This window comes from Tasmannia lanceolata, unplaced genomic scaffold (genome assembly GCF_043159265.1).
Source record: "Tasmannia lanceolata isolate RefF3 unplaced genomic scaffold, GAP_Taslan_0.1 ptg000023l, whole genome shotgun sequence".
Taxonomy (NCBI): domain Eukaryota; kingdom Viridiplantae; phylum Streptophyta; class Magnoliopsida; order Canellales; family Winteraceae; genus Tasmannia; species Tasmannia lanceolata.
The window spans coordinates 6,885,274-6,901,778 of record NW_027518700.1 but is presented as its reverse complement, the minus strand read 5'-3'; the positions used below and the strand labels follow the sequence as shown (position 1 = coordinate 6,901,778).

Here is a 16,505-nt window from a genome sequence, read left to right as displayed (position 1 = left end):
CAACCATAGTTACCAGGGTGGGAAACAAATTCGGGAACAAACCATGGAATGGAAATGGGAAACGTAGAGAAAAAATAGTGGAAATGAGAACGGTAAAACGATAGAAATTAGCATGAGAAACGTCTTAGGAAACACATTAGAAACCTTTTAGAAATGATAGAGAAACGCAAACGAAAACACAAAATATATGGTTTTGTAAATTTAAAATTTGTTGATGAGGATGGGGAGGTGACTTAGTCATTTTCTGTCCCCATTGGTATTTCCGATGTTAGTGAAGCGGAGATGAGGGCGGCTTATTAAGGAATTAAGCTTCTCGAAGAAGAAAGGTTAGACAAGGTGGTGGTGGAAGGAGACTCTTTAAAGTTTAAACATAATAAAATGGCTTCAAGGTTCTCTACCACGTCCTTGGAGATTTGTGCATATGTTGGATGAGATTCAAGACAAAGTGGGGTCTTCTATTACCTCTTTTCTTCATGTGAGGATGTCTGCTAGCACGTTGGCGGATTGCCTTGCCAGGGAGGGGGTCCTCAAGGAAAGCTTAGAACTTTTCGACTTTCTTCCACCTTGACTTCCGTTTCTCCCTTTGGTGTGTTTTTTCTGAAACGATTTTCGTAAGTTTCACGTATGTTTCACATACGTTTTCTGGGAGTTTTCCACATGTTTCTCAAGGTTTAGGATAAGTTTCTCATGCCTCCCATGCGTTTCGGAAACATTTCCCAAATATATTTTTTTACCATGTTTCGAAAATATTTCCGAAACGTTTTTTTTAGGGGAAACGAGTTTCCCACCCGCCCAGGAAGTTTCCGGCTACTTTGGGAACAACAACTAATCAATGTGGTTTGCAGGTTTTAGGCTGTCCAAGACTTGGCTAATCAATTGGGGTTTGGATCGATGAGTATATGCATTGATCAAGATAGTCTATAAACGAATTTTTAATCTATTGTTTATACATCCGTAATTCCTAATTAAATGTTGGTTTATACAGGCTTTTCAACATTGCCACGACTACTACAAAACAGAGTAACTTACTGAACCGATCCATTTTTCCCCTCTTACCAAATCTATGCTAGAAATCTTCAGTGAAGGAAAAAGTTCCTTCTGAACCAAAATTTCTTTCTCCTTAACTGTAATAGTGCAAAGAAGGCCAGAAGGTTAGGAGTCTGTGAAGACTGGCTAAAGTAATTGTGATAAGAAGGCCCCAGCAGAACCCAACTGTTTCTTCCTCAACTGGAGTGCTCAATTTAGCATAGGTTCAACCCAACCCAAGTTGCACCCCTAGTTTATCTAGTGTGCAGGAAGGTTAGGGAAGTGATATATCCGCTCCTTTTGATCACCAGGAACACCCCCTGTCAGTGTTTGTGGCAATCAGGGGCATTGAATTCTTCTGACATAGCCAATCAAAAAAATAAAATAAAATTCTTCCGACATAAGTACAACAGCCCTCTTTTGTCATTGATACACTGACAATGTGTTCCTGGTGATCAAAAGGGGCGGATATATCATTTCCCGAAGGTTATTCTGTAGAGTTATAATGTACAGCCCCATTGCAGGTCTGAGGGTTAGGATCATCTTATGGAGTTGATTTACGGAGTACAGCCTATTCATGTTGTGACCCCCTTCAAATGAACGGTTTGGATCATCCAAAGAGGTGGGGCCCACTACTCTTTATGATAAATGCCAGACTTCACAAGCACGCATCATATAAAATAATCTCTCTCTCCCTCTCTCCCTCTCTCTCTCTCTCTAACACACACACACACACATTTCCCTCTCCAATTTGATTTGAAATAAAAAATTGTGTTTGTCATTCCATCTAAACTTAGCTTTTAGATTAGGGTAACAACCTTCTGGGTGAAACACATTCTCATCTAAATCAACTCTGCATGGTTGAGATAAAGTCGATTTTTATGAAAATTTAAGAGGAATCCTTTTTCTGTAAAATGGTAAAAAATCAGAAAGAGAGACTTGAGCATTTTCTGAATGAAGAATTGGAATGCATTTTTATGAGAGGAATCCATGGCATTTTTACAAGTTCTCTTCTCCCTCCTTTAGCTGCATCTCCTACCTCAATTTGAATGATTCAAGGTATCTGACGATTGGATTCACCTAATTATAAAAGAGAAAGGGAATAAAAATCGAAAAGAAAATAATAAAGCATAATCTGGTGATATTTTCATCTTAGATCAATGTCCATAATGATGGAAAGAAACTTCTCAAAAGCACTCCTTTGATTTAAAACTCCAGATATGGAAATCAAAACCATATATATTAGGACTGGAGAAAATTGGTGAGAGGGTTTGATTTAAAACTCTTTGGCCTTTAAGTTAGAAGGGGTACTCCATTGCCGAAGGTCTTACCATCCGAATGCAACCTGAATTGCCACTATTTTGCAAGAATTGTCCATTTTAAACTGCCAAACTGGTAAATCGTTTGAAGCCATTTTGGCAGTTTAAACCCCTTGTTCATGTGGGTATCTTACAAAAGTGAAAGATGACAAGGTCCCAAAGATCCTAATCTGTAGACAAGCAAGGGCGTTATGCGCACGAGTTACATCCACAAGAAGGCTGAATTCTTCTAGACCAAGAATTGAAGAATTTGGATCATCTGGAACCCATTGTCTTCCCCCAATCTATTAGTTATTGTTTCTAGGGGTATTTACAAGATTTTGGATCATCTGGGATCCTCTGTATTCCCTCTATGTATAAATATTTTATCTAGGAATAGGGTTAGTGCTTTGTACTCTTGATTGTAATATCATTTTATCTGAATACACTGGTAGGGATCCTGCCTAACCCCAACTTACTAATAATAAAAAAAAAAAAACCAAAAGCTGAGACTCAAGATCATGATCAATAAAAACAAAACTTTTGGTCTTACAAGCCTCTTTTAAGCAATTAGACTGTCGATTTTCTTACTTGAGATAGTAATTCATACAGGAGAGAATTGCATCTGTTTAACAAATATGCATGGGAAAGGATGTGATGAATTACTGATTTCCTTTAGGTCATTCACAGTCTGTACTCAGTGGTGACTACTTCACTTTGTCCTGGATTCACAGCAACTGGTATTATCTGATGACAGTGGCAAAGCTTGGGCATTAGATACAGATGAAATACAGATTACAGATTAAGCAGGATGCTGGATTTAGAATGTCTACTACTGTTTCAAAAAATACATAACAGACATGACAATTCCGCCGAAAAATGAAATCTATAGTAATTCAATCTATGTAACCATAACTGAATAAAAAAGGACTAATTCTGAACGGAATAGGGGTAACATATACTATGGCCCTGTTCGTTTCAGATTATGACAACCGACTGGAAGCCCAAAACCTAATATCGGACTCAAAATTATATTATGTTTTGAGTCCAATAATAGGTTTTGGGCTTGCAATCGGTTGTCATAATCTGAAACGAACGAACAGGGCCTACATATGCCACAGATTAAAGAAAGCCTAAAAATCTAAGAAATTGTAATGAAGGAACTCTCACTTCTGGAAAGGGATTTTGCTAAAGAACTTAAATAATTAACAATGCCTACAAAGCCAAGAAATTGTATAGAAGGTACGTTCACTTCTGGAAAGGGATTTTCCAGAAGAATGTAAAGTCGTATTTGACAAAAGAATATACAAACTTGTTTTGTCATTTGCATATGTTTTCATATATTTTCTTGATTTTACAACATTTCCAACAAAAAATGAAATGTTTCTCCGTTTTTTGTGGCAACTGAAACCGAAACTGAAACCAAAATTTAAAACCTTATGATCACCCACTATTGTCCTATATATGCCCATTTTTATACCGAAGTTTTGATCCACCACTAAGCATCTTGGCCATCAGCAACTACTCCAAATAATCAGTCCAATCCAATGTCAGATTTTCAATTTTCATCCATAGGTTGTCTATAGGGCCACTATTGTCTTGGACTGACACACTCTGTGATCACTTCCAGTACTTGAGGATGACATCAATTCAGCTATATGCACACCATAAGGTGTAGTAAATCCAAAAAGAAACCTCCTAATAGAGTTTGAGAAATGAAAACAATTCCGAACAAATTCAAGAAAACAATTATCATTTTCTCAGTTTCACAAAAAGAACTAAGAAGATACCACATGAGGCAATTGATATAAAAATGGAAACTAGGATACCCAGATACTTGTAGAGGCCCAATGCATCGTGTTGGACACGATACCAATACTCATAACAGATACTTCACGGATACTTATGTTGGTCAAAAAAATTGTCATGCTTCAAACATATCTCACTCTTTGAATTATCATACTTTTTGCCTGGGAGTGTCATACATTTGCAATTATTTTTTTTGAAAATTGACATTTTATTGAATAGTGGCTGGGACAAGTTGTCCCCGCCATATTACAAAAAATGGATCCAAGTCCAAGTACAATCCTTGAAAGGATTACAAAGATGTAAGAACAATAGTTTCCTCCTTTAGGATTCCTGCTTTGGCTAAAACATTCGACTCTTCATTTGCCGATCTTCTCCGGTGCTCAATTCTAGGGTGCAGCACCCTTATGAGGTCAAGAACTTCCGTTATCACATCCTTAAGGCGCCAGGGCCCTTTTGAAGTACCCGAAGCCCAGCCCACTGCATTAGTCGAGTCCCCTTCCACTATTAAAGATCGCAAGTTGTGCTCATAAACCCATCGTAGTCCGAAAAGAAGAGCCCTGACTTCTGCCTCATTCGCATCACAAATTCCTGTTGGACCCGAGAAAGACATAATGATCGATTGTTTATCATCCCTGATTAGACCGCCAATGCTGGCCCTCCATTTAAGTGCGAGCCACCCACTTGGCGGGGCCATTCATTTAGGCTTAGGTTTAATTCGGATCGCCCAATCCCAGATTATTGTCCACTAGTTCCTTATCAAGTCCCCCACACCATAAGGTAATTTGTTTTTATTCTTAGCCCATGCAATAAGTTCTACCTTAATATCAGTCGCCAAACGCCCCAAAGTTCTACTTTGATCATCAAAGATACTCCTATTTCGCTCCTTCAAGATGTTCCATACGATAGCATAGGGGAAGGTGGCCCACAGAAGTTTACCTATCTCTCCGAAACGGCCTCCCCCTCCAATAGATGAGGACCGAGCTAATAATAGACTTTGGGCAAACCCAGTACATTCCAAAGGCACCAATTGCTCGCATCTAAATTTGATAGGAGAAAGGACGGTGCAACATCAAGTGATCTAAAGTTTCTTCATGTTGATGGCAGAGAACACAAACGCTTGCAAGGCTGAAATGTCTTCTTTCCAGGCGGTCACAGGTGTTTATCTTCCGGTGTACCAGAGTCCACCGAAAGCACAACTAATCTTGGTGGAGCCAAAGAGTTCCAGAAGTGCCTCTTGTCCGACTTTTGACCCGCATTCAGTTCTGCAGAAAAAGATTTCACCGTAAACATACCATTTGACTCCGGTGCCCATAGAAGCCCATCATCTGCTGATTTGGAGCAATACACCGATTGTAGCTGTGAGAGAAGCCACTCAAGATCCTATATTTCCTCATCTTTAAGATTCCTTTGTAGACGAATGTCCCAAAAACCCTTCCCAAAATCTCCTTCTCGTTTGAGATAGTCCGCCACCATACTTCTTGATTAACTGCAATCCGATATAGCCTTGGATAGTCAACCGAGAGCTGCACTTTGTCGCACCAAAGGTCTTTACAGAATCTGACCTCTTTTCCTTTTCCCACTTTGTATCTTATTCTTTGATCAAAATCATCATTGACTAAGCAGATAGACCTCCAAGAGCCCGATCCCTTCCCAGCAGTCAGTTTTTTAATGGTCCAATCTACCTTTTTCATACCATATTTAGAGTCAACCACAGTGCACCATAGAGCCTTCTTTTCATTACCATATTGCCAGAGCCATTTTCCTAGCAATGATTTGTTGCACAGTCATAACTTCCCTAGTCCCAGCCCACTATCTCTTTTGGATTTGGTAACTATTTCCCAATTCATTAGGTGCCTTAGTTTTTTGGACTCCCCGCTACCATCCCATAGGAAATCTCTTTGTAATTTTTCTATTCGTAACGCCACCTTCACCGAGATTTTGAAGAGCGACATGGCATGTTGGCTAGGGCTGCTTTTATCAACGTTATTCTGCCCTTAGCGATATGTATCTTTTCTTCCAGGTAGCAAGTTTCCGTTCCACCTTTTCAACTACCGGATCCCATTGCGATGCTGATGGGGTACCAAAGCCTAGTGGCAAACCTAAGTATGACACCAGGGAAACCCCAGCAATACAACCAACAGATGCCGCTAGATTCTGGACTTTTTGATGCTCCATATTAATGCCCAATAGCATACTTTTGGTGAAATTAATTTTGAGGCCCAAAATGGCCTCAAACCACTTTAAAATTCTTATGACATTAGGAATGGCTTGAGGGGTAAATTGCAAGAATACAAGAGTGTCATCTGCAAACTGTAGATGAGTAATCTTGTCAGCTCTTGACCCTGCTGCCAAGTCATGGATCAAACCAGATTCCTCAGCTTTGGTCAGCATTAGACTAAGTGCCTCCACCACCATGATGAAAAGGTAAGGAGCTAAAGGGTCACCTTGACGAAGCCCTTTTGCCGAACCATAATAAGAACTGAGAAGCTATTATTTGATATTACCGATTTCGTCCACATTCGCCATTTGCTCCCAAAACCCATACGGTCTTGGATAGAATCGACAACCTCCCAATCGATATGATCATAGGCCTTTTCAATATCAATCTTGAAGATCAGACCGGAGCCGCCACTTCGCTTGACCGAATCTATGATCTCATTGGCGATTAAGACTCTATCAAGAATTTGCCTAGAGTCCACAAAGGCTCCCTGAAAGTCAGAAATTATGTTCCCCATACAACTCTTCACCCTACGAGCAAGCAATTTGGAGACAATCTTTGGAATGATATGGGTTAAGGCTGACTCGTTTGAAGTCTTTCATCCCTATCACCCCCTCTTTTTTCGGTATTAGCGCTATGAAGGTTTCGCTTGCCACTTCACTAATTATGCCTCTCTCCTGAAACTCATGGAAGAATGCCATAATATCTTCCTTCATGATACCCCAAAACCTCTGGAAGAAAGCCATTGGAAAACCGTCCGGGCCCAGAGCTTTGTCTTTTGTCATGGAGAAAATTGCCCTTTCCACTTATTCCTCTGTGAAGTTTCAATCCAAAGAAATCTGTTGCCCAAGACTGATAGATTTGAATTGAATACCTTCTAATTTCGGCCGTCATTCCACCGATTTTGAGTATAGAAATGGTAGAAGTCGATAATTCTCTATTTAATTAAGCCCATATATTCAATTAGCGAGCTCCCATCCTTCAGACTCGAAATAGTATTGGTCTGCAGCCTTGAATGCTACGATAGACTTAAATGGCCCCTTCTATTGTGGACTTTGTGCATGGAGAAAGTGAACTAGGGATGGTACATTTAGGGCATGTTTGGATCTAGGTATTTTTTTGTAATTTTTTTTAAAAATGATCTAGGTATTTTTCTTACTTATTTAGAAAAACTTTCCCTAGAAAATGAGAAATCAGAGGTTTGGTAAGCTAAATTAATGCGGATTTTGGAATTCTCGCATACAATTTTCCCTTAAAAATAATGAAACAAGAAAACCAACTCACACCAGTTATCCAAGAAAACACAATCCTTACTTTTTGAGTAATGCGGATTTTGGAATTCTCGCATACAATTTTCCCTAAAAAATAATGAAAGAAGAAAACCAACTCACACTAGTTATCCAAGAAAACACAATCCTTACTTTTTGAGCTAGGGTTCTTTTTTTCCGACGATTTCTTTTCTTTCTTCACTTCTTCCCTTTGCACCTTCTTCTTCTGCATCCCCAACAGCCCAACACTACCACCATGTCTCAGGTTCTTTCTTCACCAGCACCACCTCTGTCTGTTTAACGTAAATACATTCACATTCGGTCGATTCCTGTCCCGAACCCTAAAAAAACAACTGATTTCAGGCCCTCCACACGTCTCTGCCCAGCCTCTTTCACTCCCACAGCAAGGTCAAGATTCTGTCCTTCCGGCAGTTCATTGACGAGCCGGTCGGAGCATGGCCGTGCTCCTTCGTCGGTGGGCGTTTGGCGTGCCATTCTTTTTCTTTTTTTTTGAACTGAAGGTTCAGTCTGCGATCCTTGTTTATGGTTTTTTCAATAACGTCCCCCTCATTACTTGAAGCGTTGATTTGCTTCTATCCTGAAAAAAGAATGGCTGGATATAAAATCGCTCCAGCCACTTTGACTGTTCCCTTCCTTTTCATTATTTGATGGGTTCTTAACCACATTGTTACTTGGCTGATTCATCTCCAAACCAAACAAGTGGTGGGAGGCTGATTCATCTCCAAACTGTTGTGGGAGTTTGTCGTCTCCTGCTTTTTCCATAGATCCAAACATGGATCGTCATTTTGGTATCTACAAAGGTCTTAGGCAGCGGGATCCTATTTATGCTGGTAGTTGAAAACACGGGTCATTTTATTAATCCAACGGACTTTGGTTTTCTTATGGGTTTGTCTGCTTGTACTGGGGGCCCTCGTATCTGTCGTCTTCAGTATGTTGACAACATAATTCTCTTCGCAAAGGCACCCCTAATTCAGGCAGCTAGAATCAATGTCATTGTTTCTCTCATCAAGGAAAGTACTAGGAGGAAAAGAATCAATAGAAATAAATCAAGACCTCTGGTTTTCTTATGGGCCCAGCTGCTTGTTTACATACAATCTCCCATTTCACCAAATGTTTCATTCTCTTGCCCTCTTTGCATTCCCACAAGTAATCCCTTTACAGTTTTTCAATCCTCTGAGCCATTCCCACTGATATGCAAAAAAGAGACGAAAAGTAGGCGGGAAGGTTTGATAAGGGCGCTTTGATAAGAGTAACATGGTCACCAAGGAGAGGCGTGACTTATTCCAATGGGAAAGTTTCTTTTCTATTCTCTCAATCACCTAATTCCATAATGATTTGGGAGGAACTATCAAACGAAGTGGAAGGATAAGATAAGAAAATGGAAGTTTTTCTTGCTTTAGATTCAAACCTTTCTGCAAAAACAATCTCCTTTCCTTCATCTATATCTACAACCGCGCCATAAAAAATTTTCCACTATTAATCTTTAGACCTGAAATCCCCTCAAACCACCACAAATGCATTGAACATTCCTAACTTGGTTGGCAAAAACATCACAAAAAATGTGTGTAGTCCGCAAATCGAAGATGAGAAATCTTCACATCATTTCTTCTTATAGAGATTCCCAAAATAATACCCAACTTGTTGGCTCTAGTGATCAATATGCTAAGTGCTTTGCCGACCATCATGAAGAGGAAAGGGGAGACAGATCACCTTGTTGTAATCTTCTCGTACTTCTGAAAAGCCCAATGGTTACCATTGTTTAATATGAAGAAATGAGGAGATGAGATACAACCTTCCACTCACTTCCTCCAACAATCCCCAAAGCCCGCCGATCCCAACATGTAGCCAGCCAACCCTTACTCCACATGCCATAAGTCTTTTCCATAGTCAACTAGCAACTGATCCCCACCCTCCCTTCTTGTTTAATATGAAAAAGAGAGAGAGGATGAGATACAGCCCTCCACCCACTTCCTCCAACAAATCCCCATAGCCCATCCATCCTAACATGTGGTAAGCCAACATTTACTCCACCATGTCATAAGCCTTTTCCATGGTCACCTAGCAAATGATCCCCATTGTCCCTTTCTTCTTTCTTGACTCATGGTAGTCATTAGTAACAAACACCCCATCAAGGATTTGTTGGCTTTCAACAAATGCCCCTTGATTTGGAGATATCACCACCCTTGATATTCCTAGCAATCTAGTGGGTAACATCATAGCAATGATTTTATTGGAACTATTCACCAAATAATAGATTTAAAATCTTTCGCCTACAATGGCCCTTCTATAAGATAAGTGTTATGAAAGTGACACAAACCTCCTTACTAATGTTACCATCCGTGAAGACACTCGAAAACATTCTCATAGTGTCCTACCTAACAAGGATTCATACATCAGTCTCGATCAGTACGTCGGTCCCCATGGAAGTGGAAGTACTTTGTGAAAGCTTATAGAAGTCCATGGAAATCTGTAAAAAACAATGAACGTCCATGGGAACAATGAAAAATTAAGATGGAACTTTAGAAGAATCTAGAATAAGCTCAAATACACACTTAGAAACCATCACATAAGCAAGAAACCCGTCAATAGTATTTTAACAATATCAAACACCTAGTGACATCCGCTGTCGCGCTGCCATTCAAAAATTAAAAAAAAGACATGCATTTTCGTACAAGTCAAAAGCAGTGCGGTTAATTCTAAACATTGATATTTCACATGTTTTGAAAGGTAATGGATGTCAGAAGCAATAACGTTAATTCTAAGCATTGACATTTCACATGTTTTGAAAGCTAATGATCATGTCATTTCTTTTCCTTTTCAACTTACTAGTCTTATAAATGGAATGGGCATTAACATTTACAGGATATGTAATTTTTTTTTTAGTTATGTGGGTGCATGCAAAAAATCAAGTTTGGACTTCGTTGCGGGCTTACTTCAGACTTTGGAGATCGACATAATCAGTGGTAGTTTAAAACCATGCTCAATAATATATCAATTCTCATGGTAGTTCAAATACTAGAAGAAGAACTCAATAGACCTATTGATAATCGAAAACAATAACAGTATGATGTTCAATACCTCAAAGGAAAATAATGGCCACCTTGTGATTTCGTGACCTGCCACAGAGCAATTCATACACAAAGGAAGACAAAGTAAGAATCTAAGCAACCAAAGAACAACACCAACAATTTAAAACATTTATCAAGATAAGTGGAGAGCTGATATGCTAACACTGCAAATTAAAAGGGTGATATGCAAAGTTTACAAACTTTAAATAGAATAAAAGAAGATAAAGAAATAATATTCCACGTACCATGCTAGACTAAATACAACACATGAGCTGCAAACAAACAAAACAACTTCAGCATTTTGAGTGTGGTTTCCCAACACCATATTAACACTTCAGCATCTTTTTTCTTTCAAAGAAAGAAAAATGAAAATGAGAACGACTGAACTCAATGGCTCCTCATGCACAAAATTGTGTGATGCAATGTCATTTTATTGTAGCCTATTAATTGTGGACTTTCTGGTAATAAAATTTAGAATTCCCAACACGATCAAGGACAGAACAGCACCAACACCCCAAAAGCAAAGGTAAAATGTTGAGGACTTAAGTAATAGGGATTGTATAAGTTATAGAAAGCCCAAGTTAGAAAAAATTAGAAAAATAAATTTTCTTTTTGAGCAGGAATTAGAAAAATATTTTTATCTCGTAATGATGCAATGATTGCTCTATTTCGACACAAACTGGAGATTTCACACAGTGGTTCAACCAAAAACAAAGAGAAAATTCATAACTTAAGTAGCAATTTTTTGCCAAAGGTGTACACAGAGATGGGAGTTCAAACCCGCATGTAGTCATACAAAGTTTTTCATTTTTTTTTTTTTTTTCAATGAGTATTCTGTCCATTCTCAACACCAAGACCATACAAGACACCAGCGTATCTCTCGGTCGAGCCATTAAAGAAAGACTCTTTCAACTTCCTGAATGTACAAGATGTAAGCAAGCTATCCGAACCAGCTTGGTGGCATATCCCTATCCTCTCCACGTCTAATAGCTCCGCGAGCTTGTTCAATCCACCATGAAGGCTATTGCAGAACTTCATCAGATGCTTGATATCATAAACCGTCGGGAAATACATGTTGATCAGATTAAAGAATCCTGCCTGCGTGTCGGGAAGGTTCGTACAAGTAAGGAGCTTTAGCAAGTACCCAAAATCATATCCACTGTGGAATGTAACCCAATGCACGCTATCATTCAAAACAATCCCAGAAGACATCAAGAGCTCCCCAAACAGGTTTGCTTCAATGCCCATCTCATTGTTCTTCTTGAAATCTATACCGCTTTGACGCAACAGCTCAATGGAGTCATTAGCAAAGACATCCTCAGTGACATTGAACTCGCGGAAATTGAATTGCCAGATACAGCACTTATCGGTCCCACAGGTAGGGAGATTTCCTTCCTTGTCCGAGAAGGTAAGCCCTAACTGGATAAGCTTCAACATGTCTACGTTGGCCTTTAGGGTTTCGTAATGGTAATCAGAGGTGTTCTTGAAATTCCCAACTGGCCGGAGAACAATACCAGGGAACTCGGTATCCATGGCTACGTAAGGGTAATCGTCAACAATCTCTCGAATCAATGCAAATTCCTCATCCAGATTATCGTTCCAAACCTCTCTGATATGAATCGAATCACTTTTCGGTAAGATCTCGCTCTTCGGTAAGATCGACATTTTAGAAGCGAAGAAATCAAATCTAGAGCAACAAGAACCCTAAATCTCACCAACAAACCAGAAATCCCTCCTCAAAACAAACCAAAAGCATTCAGAACCTCGAAACCCTAACGGATCTATCACGAACCGACTCCCAGCGACCAGATCTGCAAAAATTCCAACCAATAAAACCCTCAATCAGCCGAGAACGAGATCCGACCCAAAAAAAACGCAACGAAACCCTAAAATCTAGAACAAGCAAAAATTCCGACCAATGAAACCCTAACTCAGCCGAGAACAAGATCCGACCCAAAAAAAACGCAACGAAACCCTAAAATCTAGAACAAGCAAAATTTCCGACCAAAGAAACCGTAACTCAGCCGAGAACAAGATCCGACCCAAAAAAACGCAACGAAACCCTAAAATCTAGAAAAAAAAAAAAAAACCTAAAAAGAAGATCAACAGAGAGTAGATCTAAGATCTAACCTTCAAAATTTGTGAAGTCTCCGGCACGAGGGCGCCGATCGTGGCTTCAGATATTGGGAAGAATTGAAGAAAGAACGAGATAGGGATTTCTTTTTTAGGGTTAGGTTTTTATGTTTTATAATTTTTTTGTTCTTTTTGGTCTGAGAAAGATGAGATGGAGAGAAGACTTTATAGGTCAAGGTAGAGAGAGAGAGAGAGAAGAGATAACGCGGTTTTCTGCCCTTCCCTGCTTATCTCCTTTCGCAAGCGAAGGAAAAAAATATTCTGGGGAGGGGAGAGCGTGTAATAAAACACAGGGAAATGATAAATTTGACCCCTTTTCTTCTGTGGGCCACACCCTTGTAGAATTAAAACTTAAAAGAGCTGTCGTAAATAGACTTCCACAATTCACGAAAAGAGGGGGGTGTACCATCCTTTGGCGGGGAGAACATCTCTCTAAAGTCTGCCCACAATTCAATTTGACAGGGGGGAGGGGGGGTGTATTATCCTACAGAGGGCGAAAAAATCATGTCCCTAAATCTTGGGTCATAATAGGGAAAATGTCGGGATTTGAAATTACGAAAATAGGACTGGAAGTTGTTCTGGGTGAGTTAGTAATTTACGAAAATAGGTCTTTCCCTTACGCCCCCGTCATTTGTTTTCCTGAGATTTCTAGAGTAATCGGAACGGAAAAGAAAATTTTATATCCATTTAAAGTGTAAAAAATGGGGCTGCAACTCGGGTGGGTCGGGTCGGGTTTTCATTTTTCAGCGTAGGATAGTGACTAATTTTAAAGATTGTAGAAAAAGAAAACAAATCTTAACACCAACAATCTCTAAATTTATGTCATCAAGTGTATAAATTTAAGGACACTATATTTTTCACATAAAAGACTTAAAGACATGATCACCTCAATGAAAACAATCGTATCAATTTATTGGAAAATGATTTGCTATGTCATTCAAGAGATATTTAAGAAATTCACAGTATACCCATATGACTCGGGTCGGGTTTCGGGTTTTTTTTCTTTAAATCCAGCCCTACCCAAGATTGAGTCGGGTTTTCCAATTTAAAACCCGGCCCTACCCAAGACCCATGATTTCTACACCCGACCCATGTTATTTTCAGCTCGGGTTGATGCGGTCGGGTAAAACCCGACCCAAGTTGCAACCCTAGTAAAAATTAGTTTAGCATTTGTTTTAAAGCCCATTTTGTACATCTTAAGAAACGGAGCCTAAGGGCATGTTTGGCAACCATGAAAAATTATTTCATGGAATATTCATGGGCGAGAGAGGAGAATAGACTTGATATGGCACCAGTGCAGAGAGCTCGAAAAATCCCTAAAACACAGTGACAAATAATTTGCCACTATTAGGGTGGGGATGCCCTATGTCATCAAAATAATAATAATAATAATAATAATAATAACTCAACTCAACTAAGCCTTTGTCCCAAATTAGTTGGGGTAGGCTAATGAATCCTTTAGAAAAATTTCATGAAGAAGGTGAAAGGATCTACCCGGCTCAAATTGAATAAGTCTAATCCTGACATTAGTTGGGTTCGTTTACATGGATCATTTTCTTCCATTCTCTCGTATCCAAGGTTATGTTCTCTGTTATGTTCCAAAGGCTTACGTTGGCTATGCCCAAACCATCTTAAGTGGTGTCTCTCATCTTCTCCTCAATTGGTGCCACCCTCAATTATTATTATCAAAATAATAATAATAATAATAACCATTATCAAAAAGTACCGATAAAAAAACCCATTATAAAAAGAAATACTAATAATAATGATGATGATGATAATAAGCGGAATGATAGAATGAAGGGCACCCTTGAAAATACCAACATCAAGGGCAACCTCATTGGTCAGTTTCAGCAAAGTGCGCGCCATAAAAAGTGGAAAGGCTTGGACTTTTGTTGAAATTGACCAATGGGTGCGTTCTTGAAGCTGGTTTTTGCATAGGCGCCCTTCATTCTATCATTGCTCAATAATAATAAGGGCGCCCTTCATTCCTTTTTTCCTATTTTTTAGGGGGGGTTTTATGCCTCCATCATTCCTACCCTCTCAAGTCTCTCCCTCTCTGCCCAAATCTCATAAATTGCCCAACTAATATTCCATGGAATAGTTTTTCATAGTTGCCAAATATGCCCTAGATGAAAAATAATTGTTCAAGATTTTTCTTCCACGATAATAACCATATTAAGAACAAAAGATCATTTGATTTTTGTCCTTTTTACATTATTATTTTGGTAAGCTGGCCTAGCCCACCATCATGCACATGCAATGTCTCATAAATAGACGCACTTCATTGATCTAGCGACCCGCCACATTTCAGCCTCTAGTTCGGCCTATATCGCATGATCCTGACCATTGATAAGTACTTTGATTATAATTTTTTTTTTTTAATATTTAAAGATTTAGAAACTTATCTTTTCCATTGACGTGTTCACTAATAAGTTAGGATTATCCAAAGAGTTGATGGGAAAAACTAATATCATTCAATAATTAATAAAGGGTAGTGATATTTACGCCCCTTTTCATCACCAGGGACACCCAGCGGCAGTGTATCAATGGCAAAAAGGGGGCTCATGTACTTTATGTCAGAAAAATCCAGAGGCTTTGATTGCAAAGTACACTGGCAAATGGGTGTCCCTGGTGACAAAAGGGGCGTAAATATCATTTCCCTTAATAAAGTATAAAATGAATAGAGGTGTGACATTATTTCAAAAAAATAAAAATGAATATCACAATCTTGAGATGAAAAAGTCTAATAGCTATACTTACTTGATAGTAATGTTTCCAACTAGAAAGAAGAATATATTGAAGAGGATGATGAAAATGTAAATCGATAGAAGAGGTGAACAATCAATTAGAGGTTCCTAGGCATGACTTGGCTAGTATCCTTTGACAGAGTACGCGGGAATCAACCTGTCATTATCCATGGTGACTTTGAAAGTCATGGTCTTTAAATTGGGAAAGCGTGTTTGAAATTAGGAAAAATGACCTAAAAAAAGTTCTTTCTTGAACTATTCACGCTAAAGCAGTGGAGAGTTGAAAACGACCAAAGTGAAGTGCTTTCACTGTTCACAACTTTTTTGAGGACCGAATTACCCCTCATGCCCATTACCTCTGACAGACATCTTTCACCCAATAAAATTTTTTTTCCCCCCTTGAATGCTGTAAACATTCTAGTGTAACGTATATTACAGGTTTCCCAACTTTTTACCTCTCTCTCTCTCCCAATAGCAACTGTTGGTGGGCCCATCATTTGAACCCTACCCAGACTTTTTAAAAAGAACACAACACCATAGGATGATCCAAACCGTTCATTTGATGGGCCACAAAGGTTGCATCCCAAAATAACATTTTCATAGGCTGATCCTAGACCTTCAATCTAAATAGAAATTACATATTATGCAACCTCTATAGAATGAAGGGTAGCGATGGGTTGCACCCCAAAATATCATTTCCACTGGTGGGGCCTACAATTGGGCCTTAATGTTACTGTATGACCCTCACCATAGGATGATCCAAACCATCCATTTAATGGGCCACAATGTAAATAGGTTGCGCCCTAAAATATCATTTCCATAGGATGATCACAACCCTCCAATCTATAGAGGGTGGATCATCCTATGGTGTGGACCGTACACTTTATTTTGAAAAATATGGGTGGAGCCTACGA

General features: G+C 39.1%; 1 pseudogene across 1 annotated transcript; it reads right to left on the bottom strand.

Moving 5' to 3' along the window:
* Positions 1 to 11,407: 11,407 nt before the first annotated feature.
* LOC143855670 (putative CCR4-associated factor 1 homolog 7 pseudogene) lies at positions 11,408 to 13,103 on the bottom strand (annotated as a pseudogene). The gene is made up of 2 exons (XR_013238033.1): positions 12,839 to 13,103; positions 11,408 to 12,519 (listed from the first exon to the last, which is right to left on the bottom strand). The product of XR_013238033.1 is annotated as a putative CCR4-associated factor 1 homolog 7 pseudogene (transcript).
* Positions 13,104 to 16,505: the final 3,402 nt, after the last annotated feature.